This window comes from Gopherus flavomarginatus, chromosome 10, assembly GCF_025201925.1.
Source record: "Gopherus flavomarginatus isolate rGopFla2 chromosome 10, rGopFla2.mat.asm, whole genome shotgun sequence".
Classification (NCBI taxonomy): domain Eukaryota; kingdom Metazoa; phylum Chordata; order Testudines; family Testudinidae; genus Gopherus; species Gopherus flavomarginatus.
Window position 1 is genome coordinate 2,340,465 of NC_066626.1, and position 21,439 is coordinate 2,361,903.

General features: G+C 45.8%; 1 protein-coding gene and 1 long non-coding RNA gene across 4 annotated transcripts in view; one reads left to right on the plus strand and one right to left on the minus strand.

Annotated features, from left to right (window-relative positions):
- Positions 1-14,342, minus strand: part of LOC127058945 (uncharacterized) — an 88,738-nt gene extending 74,396 nt beyond the window's left edge. Inside the window, exon 1 of the long non-coding RNA XR_007776505.1 lies at positions 14,300-14,342. This is a non-coding gene — a long non-coding RNA (uncharacterized LOC127058945). The remainder of the gene's footprint in view (positions 1-14,299) is intronic.
- Positions 1-21,439, plus strand: part of SH3BP4 (SH3 domain binding protein 4) — a 159,571-nt gene that overhangs the window by 44,707 nt on the left and 93,425 nt on the right. The window lies entirely within an intron of this gene.

Sequence of the window (21,439 nt, forward strand, 5' to 3'; positions counted from 1 at the left end):
AGTGAAGGGGGCAGTCTTGCACAGCTTCCAAATGCAGGTGTAAGATACTCAGATCAGCCTCTACTCTTAAATATACACAGCTATGTGTGTAAATGGACTCTGTTGACTTCGCTGGGATTTAGGCATGTGTTTAATTGCTTTGTTGGATTAGAGCACGAGTGTAACTCGTGCACCTAACATGACACATACTCATTACCATTAACATACTGGATCTGGCTGAATTGACTCAATTTACCTTTTCATGACGCCTTTCAAGCTTGTCCTCCGCTCTCTATGCTCTCTTCCCGAGGAACAGAGAGTCAAGATCTCAATCCTTCTCTTCATGGCGGGCCAGGCCCGGAGTGTCTAAGCGATCTCCTGAAGCTGTGAGATAAGGACTGTGAATAACAGTTCTGCTCCACTAGCACCAAGGGTGCTTCAGACGAAAAAGGTGAAGCTCATCTGTGCCGGGGATACCAGGGCCAACACCAAACCGCTCCACCTTCCTTGCTAAGTGTGCGTTTGAAAAATTAGATCAAAATCCTACCAGCGCAAAATACCTCCTGCGCGTGCAATTCCTGCCCTGCTGAGAGGATGAGGGAGAGAATGAACCACATGTGATGGGCGTTAGTTGTCACTTAATGCATGATGGGAGGGCGCTTGGGTGCTATCTTGAGGAGGGTTGTTGGAGAATCTGCATAGACCAGGTTGCCGTCTTTATTGGAAGGCAACTCCACAGAGTAAGAAACTCAAGCAAAAAATATTTTAAATGCTTGGGGTGTCTTGTCAACTTCAAGCATATTTTAGATGTTGCTTTAGCTCTGCCTGTCTTTATTCAGAGAAGACTGACTCTGGGATTCAGGCCCTGATTTGGTGCAGCTAGTGCCTAACTTGAAGTACATGAATAGTTCCCCTGAAGTCTGTGGGATCATAACTAGCTGCCCCAAGTTGAGGGCAGCCGATGAGCCTGTTTGTGCCGCTGCTGATGTGAACCTGAGAAGGACCGAGGCTAAACAGTGAAATCTTGGGGCTTGTTGACATGGGGAGCTAAGCTGAATTAACAAGAAGTGTGACTTCACAGCTCGTTTGTTCCAGTGCTTTAAACCCCTGCGTGGAGATGCTGCTGCAGAAGTAAAGCGGCCGTAGTTCAGTTTAGCCTAGTTCACTATAAGCTAAAGGCAGCTAAAGCCACTTCACTTTTGAAATGAGGGCATCCCCATGGTTCTAGTGAGCTTTGATGCAATGTGAATTCACACCTTTAGTTTAGTTTGACTTCACTCCCCTTGGAGTCCTCCCTTTAGAAGCAAGCTTGGCTCTGTTTTGTTTGTTGTTTTCGTTTAAATCTCATTTTTATCAGATATCTTGGCCTGTGAGGAGACTTAGAAGCCCTTATGTTGCTTCCAGGGTCTTGTCAGATTTGCTAAAGAAACTTTGCATGTTTGTTTTTGACAGTGTACTGCTGTTATTGGTAGGTAAGAGCTGCAGGAGAAACCACTTGGGTAAAAGCTTGTGTGCACTTGGAAACTTCCTGACATAGCTATTCTGGAATAACTCCCTGTGTGTAAGATCTTATTCCAGAATAGCTTTTCAGTAAATTCCTAAAGATAGACAAGCGCTTAGTCAGATTGAAGCTTAAACCAAAATAATCCTCACTTAAACTGAAATCAGATTGGCTGCTCCACCTTTTGCATTTGTTGACTACATCTGTCTAAAATTACAGCTTAAACTGAACCAATGCATCTTTCTGGAGACAAGCTTTTGGGATTAGCCCCTAAAGTTTGAATTGGAGAGCTCCTCAAAGCAGTGCCTAAGGCCAATGGGAAGGAGTGAAACCCAGAGAAGAGTAAAGCTTCTTTTCTCCAGAAAAGCTGTGGAAAAGGTAGCCTCAAAGATGCTGATCTGTAAATTGATCGCATGATTCTGTGGTTAATGAGTGAACAATAATGCTGAGCAGTACTTGTAATCTGTAGATGTCCTAACAGTTCACAAAAGTGGGTAAGTGTCGTCATCTCAATATATACAAGTAGGTAAACTGAGGCATGGATTGCCCAAGCTGTTACACAGTCAGTCCCAACTCAGAGCCAGGAACTTCAAAAGCCAAGTCTCCTGAGTCCATCATGTGCCTTAAAACTTTGACCTACCTCTAGTGTGAAAGCATTCTATATTTAAGGGGGATTTTGTGAGCCTTGACGTCGCACACCAGACTGACAAGCATTACTTGCTGCATCCAGCATGTGTTGATGGCACCTGGGAATCTTTGCGTCTAGAGTGGGGCTGCATGGGCAGAGCAGTGAATTTGGAACAAAATCCCTGACCCATGGTCAGATTAGATTAGATTCCTTCCCGTGCGTTCATGAGAAAACAGTGCTAGCTATGCCAACCACTTAAGGTACTCGAGGCCCAGGTATAGCAAAAACATTATCGTGCAATGCAACAATCAGTGTGGCTCACTGCAAGGTGCTATTTTCAGAAGAGATGTGGTTAAAAGTCATGGTTTGGTTGGCTTTTGTTTTAAACACACCTGTTGTCTGAATGCCAAATAGCTCTGGTTCAAATGTAAAGGACAGTCCCTAGCAGTATATGGAGTAGCTGAAGGTAGGGTGTAATCCACCTAAAAGATAAACTGAGATCAGTACCTGGAATAATTAAATTGTATGTAAGAACATTAAATCAAGGTTAAGCTTTTAAAGAAGCTATTACTCAACTGAACTTTTTTTCCTGTCTCATAATCCAAAAAGGTTTATTTGCTAGCAAGAAGATAACAGCTAAATTTAGAACACTTAGTGTCCAAATAGAACATCCAGGCGATGGAGTAACAGTGCAACAGGTGGACCAAGACTCTAACAAAAAGGGTCCCTGAGTCCATATCTAGGCCACTCGTTTAGGTGTCTGGTTTTCAAAATTGCTCAGCATCCAGCCCCTCTTTCCCCTCCCCTACCTGCTAGTTGTGCCTGTCTGAACTCGAGATGCGTTAGTGATGGGTGATATCAGAAGGCATAGAGAAGGGCCCAAGTTCAGATGTCAGCCCAAATGCCATCCTGGGTAGTATATAAAGTAAGGCTTGGTCCACACTTAAAAGGTAGGGCAGCATAACGATGGCATTTGCGTGTGATAAATCCACACCCCTGAGTGACACAGAGATGCCAACCTTACCTCCGGTGTATTTGCAGCTGGGTTGATGGATGAATTCTTCCTATGACCTAGCTACCACTGCTTGGAAAGGTGGGTTACCTGCACTGATGGGAAAAACCTCTTCTGTCACTGTAGGAAGTATCTACACTACAGCCTGTAGTGCAAATACAGCCTAAGACTGGAAAGCTGATGAGAACAGGTATTTTCAGTCCTTTCAGTCAGGTCAGAGGTTCTGAGGCCAGCCTTTCCCAGGGAGTGTCAAGGTTTCTGATCCCCTGGCTGTTGTGAGTTAAACTGTTGTTTAAACCCCCGAGGTGCTGTTTGCTTTCTGGGCAAAGGTTCAGCTCGAAGGAGGCTGAAAAGAGCTGTCTGACAGCCGCTCCTAGTACGTGAGAGCTGCCGTGGCAGTGTCTGTTGACTTTCGTCTAGCTCTCAGGATCCTGGTGTGACACTCTGCTCTTGGTGTTCCTCGAGGCTGCTGCATGTTTGGCCCTTCGTTGTGCTGGTGCCCTATGGTAGACTGTCCTTGGTGTCCCTTAGTGCATTTGAAGGGAGCGTCACTAAAGAACTGTATGTCTCCCCCAGCCTGACAGTGTTCATTAGTCGCTTCCCTGTGGGTTGCTTCCTCCATTGTGCCTGGTGTCAAAAGAAAGACAGCAGGGCCTTGATGAGGAACAGGCTGCTGGCAAATATGCTTTCTTGGAGTATGTTCCATCCTTTTGTGGGAATATCTGACTGGGAATGAACTGTGTCAGCAGTTAGGGAGGACGGTCATTGATAGGACAGTGGGGGGCTTTTAATGGCTATATGGGGACATTACAAACTCACTGAGGCTTAATGAGAATGGACGTACTGGGAGAAAAATAACCCAGAATGAAAGGTGTCTCCCAAACCCATTGGGATTGACCAGTGCGGTAGGGGTCTGGGTGGCAAAAGTACCATAGCTATTTTCTTAAAATCCTAGACCTATGGGGTTAAAAGGGACCGCAAGAGTCATCTAGTCTAACCCCTGTGAGGATTGTTGTGTCTAAACCATCCAAGATAGATGGCTCCAGCCTCCTCTTGAAAACCTCCAGGGAAGGAGCTTCCATGACCTCCCTACACAGTCTGTTCCATTGTCCTGCTGTTCTCACAGTTAGGGAGTTCTTCCTGAAATTTAATCTAAATCTGCTCTGTTGTAGTTTGAACCCATTGCCTCTTGTCCTACCCTCTTTGGCAAGAGAGAGCAATTTTTCTCCATCTTTTTTTATGGCAGCCTTTCAAGTATTTGAAAACTATCATGTCCCCCCTTAATCTCCTCTTTTTCCAAACTAAACATACTGAGTTTCTTTAGCCTTTGCTCGTATGGCTTGTGTTCCATCATAGAATATCAGAGCTGGAAGGGACCTCAGGAGGTCATCTAGTCCATCCCCCTGCTCAAAGCCCTAGATCCATAAATGGCCCCCTCAAAGATTGGACTCTCAATCCTGGGTTTAGCAGGCTAATGCTCAAACCACTGAGCTATCCTTCCCTTCATCACTTTGATCATCTTCGTCACTGACCTCTGGATCCTTTCTAGTTTCTCTACATCCTTTTTAGATATTGGTGACCCAAATTGGACATGTACTTCAGCTGAGGCCTAACCAGCACCGAGTAGAGCAGTACTATCACCTCGTGTAACTTGCATGCTATGCTTCTGTTAATGCAACCTAAAATTGCATTTGCTTTTTGCAACAGCGTCACACGGCTGACTCAAATGCTTAGAACTGCAGTTGCAGGAGCCCAGTGAGGGATACTTTTTCTGCACAAACAGCTGTAAGGAATGCAGGTTACAGTGACAGATACAGTATGAGTGTGGCAGCAGGCTTCTTCCCATCAAACATCTAGTTTCTGTAGCCTTGGACTGAAATACGCATTGTGGCCATTCTGAATTTTTCTGATGCAGTAAACAGCCTGAAGTGGGGCTCATGAGCAAAGACCAAATGAATCTCCTGAGGGGGTGGGGGAGGGAAGGACTTAACCTGCCAATCTTTGACCAAAAGATCGTTAATGTTAAAGAGGGCTTGTAAGCCAAGGTTTCAGGACACTGATTATTCAGCGGTCATTAAAGTACTTCCCTGACTATGTGTAACAGCAGAGGGTGAGAATTTATGACTATAAGTCTTTCAGAATAATCACTATTTCTGTAGCTTCAAGGCCATGCATGTGGGTGTGCACGCACCCCAAAGGGCCCAATTCTGTGCATTGTTGTTCAGGGTCTTTGCAAGTATCGCCAACAACTGAGGAAACTGTCTGCAGAGGCTGTAAATGTCTTCAAAGAGTGAATGGGAATTAGACGTCAGAGCAGGACTTGTGTCCCGCTAGATAGGGCATAATATGGGATATCAGGAATCCTGGGTGGTTGTCTTGCTTGGACTGATTTATTTTGGTTTTGGGAAAGTCAATTAATCTCTGGGCAGGATTTTTCAAAAGCACTCAGCAATGACCTAACACTGTTCCCATTGAAGCTGGCAGGAGTTCTCCTGCTGACCTCAGTGGGAGCAGAGTTAGACTACCAAGTGCTTCTGAAGAATCCCACCCTCAGTGTCCAAGTTTCCCTGTCTGTAAAAATGTGGATAGAGATACCATATATAAGCCAAATTTTTTTTAGTAGGAAAGGGAAGCACCAGAGAAGGGGGTCGGCTTATGAATGGATATAGTGAGGGAGAGGTGGGGCACAGCACCTCCCACCCCCCAACAGAGGGAGCAGGCAGGGGCAGCAGAGCCAGAAGGGAAGAGGTGGGGCCAGTCTCTCTCTCCACTTCTGGCCATGCTGCTCCTCCCCCCCCGCCTCCAAAGCAGCTGCAGCTCCAGGGCTGGCAGGCTGCAGCCGTGCGGCTCGGCCCTGCCCCCCAGAGCAGGCTGTGGTCGTGCCGCCTGCCCCAGGCTGCTGGACCGTGCTGCGGCTGCACCGCCCAGAGCAGCTCCAGACAAGTCAGAGACATCCTCCCCTGGCCCTCCCCAGATAAGGTGGGAAGGGATGGGATGGGGAGTGTGTGGGGGTCCCAGGCTAGGGGTGGGGTCATTTAGGGGGTGGTCATGGGGTTACTCCCTTGACTCCTAGCTTCTCCTCCCCTCCCCCCCCAAAATTTCCCCACCAGTTGCTATCCCAGCCCGTCAGGGTAAGGAGCTGGCGCACTGGGACACTTTGTTTACTTAGGTTTACCTCTGTGCCTGCGGATGCTCGAGGTAAACAAACCATCTTGGCGTGCCAGTGTCTTATCCTGATGGCCTGGAAGCCAAAGTTTGCTGACCCCCTGAATTATAGGGTCAGCTTATGAACGGGTTATAAAATTTTTCCATTTTTACTTATCCATCTTGGGGGGGAGTCGACTTATAAATGAACCAGCTTATGATTGAGTATATACGGTACTTTACCCTCTTTTTGTAAAGTCTTTTGGGATCTGTGGATTATAAATGTTTCTATACTCAGCATCTGTGTGTTCATTGTCAGTCGATAATTCCAGCAAGTTCCTAGGGCAGATTTTTAGTGGGCTTACACAGGTGTCACTAGGTGGTTGCTCTTAATTCTCCAAGTTTCTTTCGTGTGTGAGTGAGAGAGAGAGAGAGAACAAATGTTTAGTCTTGGGAAGACATGCTGTATATTCAAGATTCTCAGTAGAGGGAGCTGTGCAAGCAGCAGGGAAGTTTGCTCTCTGCCTTGGTCTCTGATTAGAGTGAATTCTTGAGGTGAGGTTGCTTCCTGGGAAGTGGGCACAGGAGCTCAGTTGAGGTTCCAGGAAGTGGTGGCTTCCTGCATGCTGTTTGTGACTGCCTCTATTCCAGAACTGCTGTATGATTATAAATAAAACAACTTCCACTTAAGGTATACCCAGACTCCACATCACTGACTTATCCTCCGCTGGGGAGCTGATTTATGAGGTCCTGGGTGCCTGCTACTGCTCAGCAAAGGACAGTGCTGGTGTCAGAAGGGACAGTGTGACCTTCCTGTGGAAATGGAGGTTTTTGAGTATCCAGGGAATCAAAACTGTGGCTGCCAATGGTATTTAGGAATGAGTCCTGCTGATAGGTATTGAAAACATCTGTGGGTGTGTCATGGTATGATTCCCCACTCTGAACCTTTTCGTCCAAAAGATGGGGTACCAGCATGAATTCCTCTAAGCTTAATTACCAGCTTAGAACCTGTAGCGCTGCCACCAACCAGGAATTCCAGTGCCTGGTACACTCTGGTCCCCCCAAAACCTTGCCTGGGGACCCCCAAGACCCAGTCCCTCTGGATCTTAACACAAGGAAAGTAAACCCTTTCCCTCACTGTTGCCTCTCCCAGGCTTCCCCTCCCTGGGTTACCCTGGAAGATCACTGTGATTCAAACTCCTTGAATCTTAAAACAGAGAGGACAATTCACCTTCCCCCTTCCTTCTCTTTCCCCCTCCCAGACTCTCCCTGAGAGAGAAAGTAATCCTAACACAGAGAGAAAATAACCTCTCTCTCCCCCTTCCCTCCTTTCTCCCCACCAATTCCCTGGTGGATCCAGACCCAGTCCCCTGGGGTCTCACCAGAATAAAAAACAACGATCAGGTTCTTAAACAAGAAAAGCTTTTAATTAAAGAAAGGAAAAAACAGTAAAAATGATCTTTGTAAATTTAAAATGGAATAGGTACAGGGTCTTTCAGCTATAGACGCTGGGAACACCCTCCCAGCCTAAGTATACAAGTACAAATTAAAATCCTTTCAGCAAAATATAAATTTGAACTCCTTCCAGCCAAATACACATTTGCAAATAAAGAAAACAAACATAAGCCTAACTCACCTTATCTGCCTAGTACTCACTATTCTGAACTTATAAGAGCCTGTATCAGAGAGATTGGAGAGAAACCTGGTTGCACGTCTGGTCCCTCTGAGCCCCCAGAGTGAACAACAACCAAACACTAACAACACACACACAAACTTCCCTCCCTCAAGATTTGAAAATATCCTGGCCCCTGATTGGTCCTCTGGTCAGGTGACAGCCAGGCTCACTCAACTTGTTAACCCTTTACAGGCAAAAGAGATATGAAGTACTTCTGTTTTATTAACTCTTACTTATCTGTTTGACAGGGTACTAGTGTACACAGGAATCAGGGTGACAGACTGTGCGCTGTGTGTGTGGTGGTGGTGGTGTTTGTGGTTTTTTTTTTTTGAGTATTCTGTGTACTGGACAACACCCCTGCAAGAAAGATTGGAGGTCCTTACCCTGAGCAGTGTACAGCTCTGATTTGATATGACTGCAAGTGAGGCTCATGAATGGATGAGAGGAGGAGGAAGGACAAAAGTGGTGGTTAGAGCTCCCCTTTCCCCGGTAGGGCGTGGCCACGCTTTCCTGGTTCGATTCTTTCTTAAGAAACACAGTCTTTGTTTTGTTTGATTTCTAAGGGGTGTGGCAGATGGGAACTTTCAAGAGGAGTTTGAATGCGCCGGGTGAAATGGCTTGGATAATGGGCAGGGAGGATTGCAAACATAGAAGGGAGCATGGAAGAAGCTACCGAGGTGCCTGTGGAAGGAGTAGGAGTCAGATGGGCATCCCAGGTGAGACTGGTTGCAGTGCCAAAGGAGAATAGATCAGAGATATGAGCAGGGCAGGCTGATGAAGTGCTTTGGTGGCTGGGATATTTATCGCCTGGTCAATCGCCTAGAAGCAATCGCCCTGGTCAGTCCTGAATAACTCTAAAATCATCCAAAGAAAATTTATTTACTCTCCTTCCGCACCTCCACATATAGCTTCTCAAACACTCAAGACTGTAGGAAAACCATGGCCTGGGCAACGCTAGGTCTGAGCTTTACTAGGGCATCCTGGTAGAAGTGACATCTCAATGATAATCTTATAAAAAGAGGTTAAAAATAGACCGTTAACAAACAGCCCGAGTGGGGAGGGACCTGTGGCTGCATTTTAAGCTTGAGGGACATAGAGCTCTTCTCAAAATGGATCTGAATTCTGAAAAGTTAGAGGGTTTACGAAGTTCAAGCTCCTTTCTTTTAAACCCACCTCTCCCCCCCAGAACCAGATCAGAAACCACCTGCTCCACTCCTGCAGAGCCCCCCCAGGTTCTATGCAGCTAGAGTTCTGTGCTGCCAGTAAGATTTCTGCAGGCTTTGTGGCTTTGTTCGGTGTTGGTAGTGATGTAGAGGACAATCTCATTTTTGAGGAAATGGGAAAAGGGAATTGTTCCCTCTTCTACCCTCCTGAGGTTTGCATGAAATGCCTCTTCCTGTCACTTGCCATGGCCACGATAAATCACACACCCTCCACATCTCCCCCAGCTTGGTTTCCTGTATGACTTCATTGTGACTGAAAATAGCTCATTGTTGGCATGAAATGAGTGACTTATCCTAGTGTTTCTCTGAAGCCATATCCACCTATACTCCATGCCTGGATTTGATCAGGGGACTCAGCCTGGCATCCCAGGCATGCAGCTGGGTGAATCTCTAGTTATTCCTCTTGCATACCTTCCCCTTCCTCTCCCGCCAAAGGGATTGGTTTCCCAGCCTTACCGATGGGAATGGGGCAGCGAGCTGCTCTCTCTGGTGTGACAGCGATTGGTCACAGCTAAGCATGGCCTGCTTCTTTTTACGAAGACAAAGGAATGTGTTCTCTCTGGGAGATGAACAGCTCTGAAACTCTATTCTACGGGGGCCCAGCACTTCAGTGGTTCAGTGTCACTTAGTCTGTATATGAGCATACTGCGCCCAAGTGCTAGTGCAGAGACTCCCGAGAGAGAGTGGGGCTGTGGAGTCCTCTGGGGGCAAACAGAATTCCTTACCTGGGGAAGGCTTTTACTGGGCCATGAGTTTTTAGCCTTTGTTTGCATATTGCTGCTCATTATGCACCTGACTCAGCTGTATTTTGAGGGATGGAAGGTACCACGCCAGTTTTGGAAGTGCTGGGATCAGATCACTCACAGGCCATCTTTAAACATGTTGGGGCAGATGGCATATGAACGCTTCAAGCTGTAGAGCAGTGTTTCTCAAATTGAGGGGGGTCCTGATCCAAAAAGGGGTTTCTAGGCTGTTGTAGGAGGTCATGAGATGGTGTGGTATTGCCACCCTTACTTCTGTGCTGCTACTGGTGGACGCATTGCCTTCAGAGCTAGGTGGCTGGAGAATGGCAGCTGTTGGCTGGGCACTCAGCTCTGAAGGCAGCACCACCCCAGCAGCAGTACAGATGTAAGGGCGTCATGGTATGGTATTGCGGCAACCTCCTTCCCCACCCACCAGCAGAATCCTCTATTTGAGAACTTGAAATATAGTCATGCTACTTACACTTTTTGAAAGGCTTCAGTGCCTTTGACTGCAAGGATAATTATTCACTGAGCGTGTGCATAGTCATCTAGCGAAGTCATCAGTGGCATGATGCAGTTCTTCCAGGGATAACGATCACATGCTTCATTTAGTTCTCCTATGAGTACATACAGTAATTTGCTATCACTTTTTTGTTTTGGAGGGGGGTCCAGCAAAAATAGTTTGAGAACCCCTGCTGCAGAGACTGTTTTGCTTTGGGTGAGCCGTGCCGAAGGCTATTGTCCTTCTCCTGAGCTGTCCTTAGCATTTGAATTTGTCCTCTGCTCAGCTGCTCACAGTGCTCAGGGAATTAGCATGCTTGGTTTGAGTAGAGGAGTAGGCATTTCTGAGGTTAGTATAGGGTAGGTTCCAAATGTCCTGGCAGCACGTAGAGGGTCTTAAGGGAATGTTTTGCTTGGGCCAACCTTACTGAATCTTCTCTGATTTCGTTTTAAGCTAAGCAAGCTCATGCCTGGTTCAGGGTGTTTGGAGAAGTCACTCAGGAGAGCGTAAACCAGCCAGTTCAGTAGCAAAGATATTGGGATAATTGCTCGCTGCTCAGCTCATGTATGTTGTGTATTTTCCTACTGGCCCAGTGACTGGGAGTGCAGCATGAGGCCTGGGCTTGATTCATGCTCCCTAGTGTTTCCATGACTAAAATAAAGACTACGTAGCCTGCAGCCATATTTTTCTATGCTATGCTCTTGTCAGAGCTCCTAAGCTAACCAAGATAGGGCCTGGTCAGACCTTGGGTGGCAGACTCTCCAAGGGAAAAGACCAATCAGAGGCGCACCGTGTTTGCATTTCTCAATGCAGCCGTATTTTAGTTTCCATTTAGAGGCTTTTCTCTGTCACTCATCCCCGTAGTCACCGAGCAGCTCACATGCATTGATAAAACTGTTCCCTACCCCTGTGAGGCAGGGAATTATTTTTAAATCTATTATACAGATGCAACACTTAAGGTTGGCCTATACTGAACGCTCAGGTCAACAGAGCTACAGTGGTATGGGGGAAGAAAAATCTTCACCTCTTCACTCTGTAGTTATGCTGACCTACCCTCCGGTGTAGATGCAGCCAGGTCAATGGATGACTGTTTCATAGACCTACCTACTGCCATAGGGAGCTGAAGTTCCTACAGCAATGGGAAAACCTCTTGCATTACACACAGTTCAGAGGGAACCATTGACTGTGCTGCTCCTGTCTAACTGCTCCAGGGAGTGGAGAAGCTGGGCTCTCTGAAAACTCGAACTAATAAGGGGCTAATCAACACTTCTCCCCTACAATATGGAAAGAACTTTGTGGCAGAGCTGTCTCCTATATTGTGTCTTTGCGTCAGTGCTAGATATATATGTCCCCAGGTTAGGGTTATTTTAATGGATGCAGGGTGTGGAAGCGCGATTAAGAACAGCCTGTGGTTAGCTTCCAAGAGCTGCCTGTTCTGCTTCTCCGCCCCCATCCTGTTGAATATAATTGTCTCCTCCCGTTGCACCCTGACGGCGTGGGGATGGGCGAGAAGATGATTTGCACAACAGTTGTTAATTTATGCCATGTAGCAGCAGATCCTGGCCAGATGCCTCTGCTCTTCTTGTTACTTTTCTGTTTGCTAATAATCACACATTGGCAAGCGCGAGGCCTAGTTTGCACAGGGCGCAGGGATGGGATGGGGGTGGGGTGGGAAGATAGCTTGTTCCACAATCTCTTATGATCCCTTGGAGCAAGGCGTCTGTTCACCCACCCACTGTTTCCTTTCTTGGAGCTTTGTCCCAGTTTCTGTGGCTTTTCTTTTTAACAGACCAGTTTCTGGAGTCCCACTTCTGCTGTAACTTCTATTGATTCAGGTTTTTCACACTCTGGCCTTTGTGGGGTCACTTGGCTTGAACAGTGCTCCTTAGACATCCCCTCCCTTCCTAGTCAGGAGGGATGTCCCCTGGGTGCCTACCTGTTCCCTGGGTTCTAGGGATTCTTAAGGGGCCCTGGGGTTATCCCTGCAGGTAGGAAGAGAGTGTGTCTCATTCGAGGCCCTAAATGCTTCCCTCTCTGCATCCTCGGATGCTCTCCCTTCAGAAAGATCAAGGCGGGCCATTTATTGGTCCTGACCAGTAACTTCATTAATGAAGTGCCATTTATGGGGCAGTGTTCGTGTTGTCAGAACAACCTTCGCGTTTGGAGCTCCCTACTCTGAGTGCCTGATCTCGCTATCTTAATGCTGCCTTAATGCTAGGATTTTGCATTTGTGTTTTTAGGCCTTGAAGGAGAACTGAACCCTATAATTCGGAGGTAATTGGCTCATAAACCTTAAAGGCTCATCTGCCTTTGCTAGCAGATCTGGGAGGTTCCATGCCCGGACAGCTACACACTTTACTAGCAAGTGCAATGTGCACATCCTAGAATTTTTGACGCTGCATGTGTAGTCCTATACTTTCAGACATGCCTAATTGTATTATAGAATCATAGTGTGTCAGGGTTGGAAGGGACCTCAGGAGGTCATCTAGTCCAATCCCTTGCTCAAAGCAGGACCAATTCCCAACTAAAGTAATTATAAGACTAGATTTTTATTTCAAACTTTGCAAATCACATACTGCTAATGTAATGACTATTTGTGTGACAAATGTAACATATTGATGTGTATTACCATAGCAACTACAAATCCCAGTCCTGGTTTAGGAACCTGGTGTGCTGGGCATTGTACAAACACACAACAATAAAAGTCCCTTGCCATTTGAGTTTTTCTGTTTGAAATGAAGGTAGCCAGAATTGATCTATTTTTTTTTTGAATTAGGAACAGTGTGTTTGTCCTCCCAGAATTCAAACAGCTAAAAAGATTTTGCTCAAACATCACCCCCAAAATCCTCTTATGGGCCAAAGCCAAGCAACTGTCTCCCCAAAGCTAAACTGGAGAGTAACAATTCTACACCCATTTTCACTTCGTGACTCAGTCTCCCTTCCAGTCCTTTAATGCCCATGTGGCTGCTATCCTACCCCCTTTAACATACAAGCTAACTTGAGGTACAGAGGACTTCAGGGGCAGTGAAGCTCAGTCTGCTGTCAGCTCCCAGTCCCCTGCTCTAACCACCACTGTTTGCTAAAGCAGAAGTCTCAAAGGGAATGCAACTGCTGGCTTTGGGGTATGACAGCCAAACTTTCTATTGCACCATGGAGTGGGTGGGCAGCCCTGATCGCTGTCCATCGTGTCAATAGGAGGGATAGAGAGGAAGAAACCTGGGCCTGTGGGCTGGTTGGAATCCTCATAGACCAACTTACTCATAGACTTTAAGGTCAGAAGCGACCGTTATGATCATCTAGTCTGACATCCTGCACAATGCAGGCCACAGAATCTCACCCACCCACTCCTGTAACAAACCTGTGTCTGAGCCACTGAAGTCCTCAAATCATGGTTTAAAGACTTCTGCCAATCTGCTCTAGAGAAAAATTCCTTCCCGACCCCAGATATGGCAATCAGCTAAACCCTGAGCACGTGGGCAAGACTCACCAGCCAGACACCCAGGAAAGAATTCTCTGTAGTAACTCAGATTCCACCCCATCTAACATCCCATCACAAGCCATTGGGCATATTTATTACTAGTAGTCAAAGACTAATTAATTGCCAAAATTAGGCTATCCCATTATACCATCCCCTCCATAAATTTATCAAGCTTAGTCTTGAAGCCAGATATGTCTTTTGCCCCCATTACTCCCCTTGGAAGGCTGTTCCAGAACTTCACTCCTCTGATGGTTAGAAACCTTCATCTAATTTCAAGTCTAAGCTTCCTGATAGCCTGTTTATATCCATTTTGTTCTTGTGTCCACATTGGTACTGAGCTTAAACAATTCCTCTCCTTCCCTGGTATTTATCCCTCTGATATATTTATAAAGAGCAGTCATATCTCCCCTCAACCTTCTTTTGGTTAGGCTAAACAAGCCAAGCTCTTTGAGTCTCCTTTCATAAGACAGGTTTTCCATTCCTCGGATTAACCTAATAGCTCTTCTCTGTACCTGTTCCAGTTTGAATTCATCCTTCTTAAACATGGGAGACCAGAACTGCACACAGTATTCCAGATGAGGTCTCACCAGTGTCTTGTATAACAGTACTAACACCTCCTTATCTTTACTAGAAATACCTCTCCTGATGCATCCCAAGACCACATTAGCTTTTTTAATGGCCATATCACATTGGCGGCTCATAGTCATCCTGTGATCAACCAATACTCTGAGGTCCTTTTTCCTCTGTTACTTCCAGCTGATGTGTCCCCAGTTTATAACCAAAATTCTTGCATTTAGGGATTAACAACATGACCTTGCACTTTTCACTATTAAATTTCATCCTATTACTATTACTCTTACTCCAGATTATAGGGTCATCCAGATCTTCCTGTGTGATATCACGGTCCTTCTCTGTATTAGCAATACCTCCCAGCTTTGTGTCATCCGCAAACTTTATTAGCACATTCCCACTTTTTATGCCAAGGTCAGTAATAAAAAGATTAAATAGGTCCCAAAACCGATCCCTGAGGAATTCCACTAGTAACCTCCTTCCAGCCTGACAGTTCACCTTTCAGTACGACCCGTTGTAGTCTCCACTTTAACCAGTTCCTTACCCACCTTTCAGTTTTCATATTGATCCCCATCTTTTCCAATTTTAGCTAATAACTCCCCATGTGGAACCGTATCAAATGCCTTACTGAAATCGAGGTAAATTAGATCCACTGTGTTTCTTTTGTCTAAAAAATCTGTTACCTTCTCAAAGAAGGAGCTCGGGTTGGTTTGGCCCGATCTACCTTTTGTAAGAGCATGTTGTATTGTTTAAGTACCCCTTGTCTAGCGTGTCCTTTTTCTTTAATTGGGATTTTTGCAAATATCCTTTTTCCTATATTTATTCTGACAGAGACATTTGATGGGAACAAGGCTGTAGCAGTAGGTGCTCCAAGTTCCTGACTGTTTTGTCGTGGTTAGAAAGTCTCTCTCTAATCCCCTTCTGTTAATAACTTTTCCCTTTCTCCCATATCACCAACCTCTGCTGTCTCAATGTCTGCATAGATACTATACTAAGGCCCCAATCCAGCAAAGCACATGCTGAATTTAACGGGGCTACTCATGCTTAAAGTTTAGCATGTGTTTAGGTGCCATGGTGGATCGAGGGCTAATTCAAGAAACCTTTTTAATCGACCATTGTGTGTAATTAATAATAGTTTGCTATTGAGGCGTTCTCAGTATGGATTATGCAAAGTATGTGAATACTTGAACCAGTTTCCAGAATAGTTTTGTTATTTCAGACCCTGTGACAGAATGGATTTCACCAGTTTCTGTAATGGACAAGTGAAGTTACACCTGCCCTGGGCTTCATCTATCCATTGACCCAATAGTTTATTTGTGGTGAAGCCAGGATGGTATAACTAAAACCTGTGGGAAGCGGCCTTGTGGAAATCATTAAAGCAATCCCACTAAACTCATGGAGAATGAATTTTCAAAGGTACCTGATCTGTATTTAGCTGCCTGAAGATCTACTTTAGCATTGACTTTCAATGGTATTTGGGCAGCTAAATCACTTAATCCTACCCATCATTTCAAGTTTATTTTGTAATCATAATTCACTGAACTGATCTCTTTAATCCTTGATTCTCTTTCCCCTTTCTCCTGGCTCTGGGAGAAGCTGGATACCACTTGCTCTGCAATAATTTTGTTTTAATGTTTGCATTTTTTTCCACATTAGCTGTGTCTGGTTGAGTCTGTTTGGAAGCGCCAAATCCTCAGACTTTTTTGGCTTCTTGCTTTCAAGCTGAAATCACACAGAAAAGTGTCACTCACATTAATAAAGAGCCCTAATTGGAAGTGGCTTTCAGCTGGGAGGGGTTGCAAGTGCTTTGGAGGATAGGATTAAAATTCTGAATAATCTGGACAAACTGAAGAAATGGTCTGAAGTAAATAGGATGAAATTCAAAAAGGACAAATGGAAAGTCTTCCTTCCTAAATGGAATAATCAGTTGCGCACATACAAAATGGGAAATGACTGCCTAGGAAGGAGTACTGCAGAAAGGGATCTGAGGGTCATAGTGGATCACAAGCTAAATATGAGTCAACAGTGTAATGCTATTGCAAAAAAGTGAACATCATTCTGGGATGTATTAGCAGGAGTGTTGTAAACAAGACACAAGAAGTAATTCTTCCACTCTACTCCACGCTGATTAGGCCTCAACTGGAGTATTGTATCCAGTCCTGTGCACCACAGTTCAGGAAAGACATGGGCAAATTGGAGAAAGTCCAGAGAAGAGTGACAAAAACTATTAAAGGTCTAGAAAACATGGCCTATGAGGGAAGATTAAAAAAATTGGGTTTGTTTAGTCTGGAGAAGAGAAGACTGAGAGGAAAAATAACAGTTTTCCAGTACATAAAAGGTTGTTACAAGGAGGAAGTAGAAAAATTGTTCTTCTCAACCTGTAAGGATAGGACAAAAAGCAAGAGGCTTAAATTGAAGCAAGGGAGGCTTAGGTTGGACATTAGGAAAAAATTCCTAACTGTCAGGGTGGTTAAGCACTGAAATAAATTGCCTAGGGAAGTTGTGGAATCTCCATCATTGGAAATTAAGAGCAGGTTAGACAAACACCTGTCAGGGATGGTCTAGATTGAGGGTTCTCAAACTGGGGGTTGGGACCCCTCGGGGTCGTGAGGTTATTACTTGGGGGGTCATGAGCTGTCAGCCTCCATCCCAAATCCTGCTTTGCATCCAGCATTTATAATGTATTAAAAACACTTTTAAAAATATATTTAACTTATAAGGAGGGTTGCACTCGGAGGCTTGCTGTTTGAAAGGGGTCACCAGTACAAAAGTTTGAGTACCACTGGTTTAGATAATACTTAGTCCTGCTATGAGTGCAGGGGACTGGACTAGATGACCTCTCGAGGTCCCTTCCAGTTCTGATTCTATGAGGATAACTGGCACAAAACAAGACCCCAAACCTGCAATTTGATGTGCTTGCACACTGTTTTGTATTATGGTGGCCTGTCGGAGCTTTAGGCGTGGACTGGTACCCCGGTAGGTGCTGCTCAAACACAGAACAAAAAGATCCGCCCTGTCCCAAACTGCTGCCAACCTTAATAACTAACAGGGTTCTGCTCCTGGGCGCTTTGTGACATTTTTTTATGTAACTGATGTACATGTAAATCATGAAGTTCTTCCAGTGTTCTGGTCAGGTAGTATAGCTCAACTGAAGAGCCTCCCTCTTGCTTAGACTTACCATTGCTCATTTCCTGCCCTGCCCTGTCGAGGATAATGAGGTTGAACTGGCCTTGCTTAGCGTCAGCCAAGGCAAAAAGGTTGAAACACTACATGGAATTAGAGCCCACGATGCCAGGTTTTCAGACGTGCTCAGCTCCCACTGAGAAGAATGTGAGCTGCTGGGTGCTGTGCGCTCTGGAGAATCTGACCTCTTGTTTAGACATTGAAACAGAGAGTGTTAGCAGGGCTCTGCTCCCCATCTTTTAAAAGAGACACTGAAGCCAAATTTTCAACAATCAAACATATAAGCCATGCAGTAAGGAAGTGAAACTGAGTTGCACTCCAGTGGGGTACTCCCTTAGGCAGTGCCTGTGCTATGCCAGTGGTGGGTGACTGTCCCCGCTCTGGGCCAAGAATTTTCGCAGCCGCCTCATCCTGGAACATTCCCACATTCGTCCTTTGTTCACGGAAAACTTTGTTTCTGCAAGTTAATTTGCTTCTTGGCTGTGTCACGGTTCTCTTTCTGAGCATTTCAGCTCTTATCTCAAGCCTTCAGTCTGCTCACTCCGCTTCCAGCCTGCTTGTTGGGGTAGCATGGTGTAGTGTGATTCTGCCCTGCAGCGGGCAGTCTTTGGAGGAGTGGGGACTGTGTCCTGTTGGGACTGCACTGTTGACGCTAGGTTAAGTTGAATTGTGAAAGGGGAGGAGAGTCTGATTAGGAATCCTGTGCTTTGTTCTATTAGTCCCTCTACTTCTTGAAACTCAGGCTTTTTAAAATGAGTCAACTGGATTAAAATATCCTTCTTTGTTCTGTTGTACCAGCTGCTCCAGAAAACTTATCACTGGATGCGTGGAAGTTCATATTAGCTTGTGTTTATATCTACAGAGAGCCTGCATTTAACATCCTCTAAGAAAATTTTTTGTATATTCTTGAAGGTGAAAAATTTTTTTTTTCTTTTTTATGTATCTGAGAACTAAGGGGACAGTATCAAACATCACATTATCCCTCCTTCTTGAGTCATCATTCCATTGTTTGGGTGTTCCTGCTGCTGAGTGGGGAATTTACTATCTAAAACTGTTCCTGTTTGTTGATGGGCATGGACGTGTAGACACCATAGAGGCAGGGTGGTCAGGATTCGTTGGGGCAGGCTTCCCAAGCCCAAACATGCACCATAAACCCCCAAGCCGCTGAGTTAAGCCCAGAAAATCATGAGACTGGCTTAAAAATTGTGAGATTTAAAAAAAGTTATAAATTTGGGGCTATTCTAGTTTTTTGAACCTTTTTAAGGGTGCACTTGAGTCACATTTTCAAACTTTTCTCTGCAGCCGTGAGTGCTCTGAACTTTTTTAGCTTTCGTTGAAAATAAACAAACTGTTTCCAGATCTGAAGAAGAGCTCTGCAAGTTCGAAAGCTGGCCTCTTTCCCCAGCAGAAGTTGGTCCAAGATACTACCTCACCCACCATGTCTCATCATATCCTACCTCGGGGGGTTTTAGATGGAACCTCAATATCGTGAGTGTTAGCAATACTGGGTGGGATTAAGGTGTCAGATCCTCAGCTGATGTAAAACAAGGTAGTGCCGTTGAAGTCTATGAAGCTATGTTGATTTACACCAGAGTCCTAGAGTTTAAGGCCAAAACAGACCTGCAGTTCATCTGGTCTGACCTTCTGTGCAGTACCAGCCCCTGCCAACACCCCTCAGATAGGAAACTGCTAGAGGACAGGTAAAGTCAAGAGTTCTCATTAACCTAGGTGTGAAGTGAGTCTTTGGGCTCCTTGCCAGCTGTGACTGGCTGCTACAGATGCCTCTTGCAGAGCATTAATGTCTTCATGCTGCCAAGGGCGTTGACTGCTCTTGGAAATCCACACACTTTGTTCTGTACTGTCCCAGCTCCCTTTTCCACCATCTGACCCTTCCTTGAGCCCATCTCTGTGGAGTCTGAGGGAAGTGAGCTTGCATGGACATAGCTGAGGGCAGGATTTTGCCTACGGGATTTTTTCAGTGATGGTGAAGGATCCATGGAGCAGAAATAAATCTAGCTTGTCTAACAGCTCAGGTAGTGAACCGTGCTACTTGCTCTGGAAATCACTGATGTTATGTCTACACGACAGGATTTATTCCGATTTTACAGAAACCATTTTTTAAAACAGATTGTATAAAGTCGAGTGCACGCGACCCACTAAGCACATTAATTCGGCGGTGTGTGTCCATGTACCGAGGCTAGTGTCGATTTCCGGAGCGTTGCACTGTAGGTAGCTATCCCATAGCTATGCCACAGTTCCTGCAGTCTCCCCTGCCCATTGGAATTCTGGGTTGAGAGCCCAGTGCCTGATGGGGCAAAAAACATTGTTGCAGGTGGTTCTGGGTACAGCCTAACCCCTCCCCCCATCCAATTCTCTGGGATGATCACTTTACCCCTCCCCCCACCGCGTGGCTGGTATCATGGAAGATCGCTGCTAGTCACCCTCCCCCCCCACCACGTGGCTAGTAGCAGGGAAGATTTCAGCTAGCCAAACGTGAAAAAGCTCAGCACCAATCACACCTCCCCGCCCCCGCTTGGCTAAATGCAGGGAAGGATTTCTTTTAAGCCACAGGCAAACAGCCCAACCATCTGTGTCCCCTTACTTAAATTCCTGAATTTCAACTAAGTTACCGTGAACGATATCACTCTTCTGAGGATAACACAGCAAGATAAAGAACGGATGTTGCTTGAATGCCAGCAAACACCGGGACCATACGCAGCTAGGCTTTGTCATGCAATGATACCAGATTACTTGCTACATACATGGCGTTGTCAAGTGTCCTACCATGGAGGATGGAATGAGGCTGCCCTGCCCAGAAACCTTCTGCAAAGGTTTTTGGATTACCTCCAGGAGAGCTTCATGGCGATGTCCCTGGAGGATTTCTGCTCCATCCCCAGACATGTTAACAGACTTTTTCAGTAACTTTACTAGCCACGAATGCATCCCAAGTCCTCAGGACAAATTAATAATTAAACGCTTGCTTTTAAACCATGTTTTATATTTACAAAGGTACACTCACCAGAGGTCCCTTCCATGGCTTCATTGTCTGGGTTAGTGGCTTAGGAGGGCTGGGAGGGTAATTCCGTCAGGGTGAGAAAAAGCTCCTGGCTGTTGAGGAGAATGGAGTGCTGTGTGCTCTCTGCAAGCTCGTCCTCCTCTTCCACCTCCTCATCTTCCCCGTCTGCAGAATCCTCAGCCATGGCTGAGATTATAACCCCCACCTCAGAATCCACGGACAGGGGTGGGGTAGTAGTGGTGGACCCCCCTAGAATTGCATACAGCTCAGCGTAGAAGCGTCATGTTTTCGGACCTGCCCTGGACCTTCCGTTTGCTTGTTTCATTTTCTGGTAGGCTTGTCTGAGCTCCTTTACTTTTACATGGCACTGCACTGAGTCCCTGGTGTGACCTCTCTGCATCATGGCCTTGGAAGTTTTTTCAAATGTTTTTTATTTTGTCTTTTGGCACGGAGTTCTGTTAGCACTGAATCCTCTCCCCATATAGCGATCAGATCCAGTACCTCCTGTGCAGTCCATTGCTGGAGCTCTTTTTCTATTCTCAGGAGACTGCATTGTTACCTGTGCTGATGAGTTCTGCATGGTCACCTGTGCTGGTGAGCTCTCCATGCTGGCCAAACAGGAAATGAAATTCAAAAGTTCGTGGGGCTTTTCCTGTCTACCTGGCCAGTGCCTCCGAGTTCAGATGGCTTTCCAGAGCGGTCACAATGATGCACTGTGGGATACCGCCCGGAGGCCAATACCGTTGAATTGCGGCCACATTAACCCTAATCCGACATGGCAATAC